This window comes from Octopus bimaculoides, chromosome 4, assembly GCF_001194135.2.
Source record: "Octopus bimaculoides isolate UCB-OBI-ISO-001 chromosome 4, ASM119413v2, whole genome shotgun sequence".
Lineage (NCBI taxonomy): Eukaryota > Metazoa > Mollusca > Cephalopoda > Octopoda > Octopodidae > Octopus > Octopus bimaculoides.
The window spans coordinates 74,853,626-74,855,583 of NC_068984.1; the positions used below are offsets into that span (position 1 = coordinate 74,853,626).

General features: G+C 36.2%; 1 protein-coding gene across 1 annotated transcript in view; it reads left to right on the forward strand.

Moving 5' to 3' along the window:
• Positions 1–1,958, forward strand: part of LOC106882964 (uncharacterized) — a 63,220-nt gene that overhangs the window by 10,859 nt on the left and 50,403 nt on the right. The window lies entirely within an intron of this gene.

Here is a 1,958-nt window from a genome sequence, read left to right on the forward strand (position 1 = left end):
AATGAAATGGTTTATTTCTACAGTGAATTGTACAACAGATCATATTTTAAATTATAACATAAATACAAAAAAAATAATAATAAATAAGAAGGATGAAAAAGAAAAATCAAAAAGAAAAAAGGGTTAAATGGGCAAAGCAGTAGAAGATGGAGAAGGTGAAGATGATGGGCAACACATCCAGGAAAAAATGATGTACTATTGAGCCAGAAAGGTCTCGCGAACTGGCAGAACTGTTAGATCAAAAAAGCAAAAAAAAAAAAAAAGAAATCCGTATTTCTTCTAGATATTTACGTCTTGAATTCAGATTCTGACGAGTCCAAGTTTGCCTTTTACCTTTTGGTGTCGATAAAATACAGTAACAATCAAATCCTTCCGTGCATCAATCGACGAACCCTTTTTTTTTCCGAAAAGCGCTCCTCTCCCAGGTAAATCAGAAACCATCATTTAGTGAAGAAAAGATGCCATACAGCGTATAATTTCGGTTCTGTGTCCAAATATTTCCAGAGTAAACTTTGCTTGTTAGCCTTCGGTGACGGATAAAGTGATGTGACAACCAAATATTTCTAGTCGATTAGATTGAGCATTCTATCCGAGCAAATTTCTGGTATTTTGTCTATATACGAACTTTTCCAAAAGGAAAAGAATGTTGAAATGTATAGTTCTACTATGATTTCATAAAGGTCTAAGTTGACTGAATACCATTATGCACACTCGGGCGAAACTCAGGGTGTGCATATATATATATATATAGATATATATATTCATAATTTGAGTGGAGGCAATACGAGCGGAAAACTAGAGGAACATGACATATTATCCAGCAGAATATTCAATATATATGCACACTTAGTACGACATTAATAAAGCGACATAAAGCTCAACTTAATAGAAGTGTTAATAACATACAAGCATATAGACATTTATATATATATTTTTATATACGCCCGCAAATATCTAAAAATATTTTAAAACATTTATAAATACATAGGCATTTTAAAAAATATATAAGTAAAATAAGTACATAATAAGATATAAAAGCGTCGATATTATATAAGACATAGTGAATTATAAATTCCTATGATATACTATAGAGAAATAAAAATTTAGAGGTCACAGCACAAGCACATAGAGTATTTAAAAATACTTAGATATTTAAAAATACATAAAAATATCTCGAAATACTAAAGAGTAGGTTTATTCAGTAAAATCACTGCTGGCTTCAATCGCGGCCTCCATACTGCTTTGGAATCTCGTGCAACTCTTCTGAACGGTCTCCTTGTTTAAGTTGGTGAATGCTACAATAATCCTTGCCTTCAGTTCATCTTTGGTGATACAAGGGGTTTTGTTGGTCTCTCGCATGACTGCGCTCCACACATAATAATCAAGGGGGTTGTTAGTTGGCCAGATGTTAAGGGTGATGTGGTTGCAGAAATTGTCTGACAGCCATGAGTGGGTTCTCCTGCTTGTGTGGAATGGGGCAGAGTCCTGTTGCCAGACATAGGATCTTCCAGCAGCCACCTTCTTGACCCAGACTACCTCCCCCAGACACATGAAGTAGGACTCTGTGTTGGGTCTGAGGCCATGTGGGAAGATGAATGGGGGTATGAGGTTGCCATCATAAGTGATCACTCTAAATACTATGATGATGACTGGATGTTTATTTTTTATCACTCCCGGTACATGTCCTCAGATTGCACTGTCCTCAGATTGCACTGTCCTCAGAGTGATACCAAAACACTCTGAAGTGTCCGCACTGGAGCTTCCGGCGCGAATGCCAAATAGTACAGTATGTCTTTTCCAAATTTCTGGCTGAGTGAAATGCGTCATGGTGTTGTTCTTCTCATAGATGGCGCCCAACTGACCCTAACACACTGTGTAGCCGACAAAATCAAAAACAAACAATGCATATGAGCGAAATAAAAAATATAAAATGACAATTTACCCATCACACCCTGTAT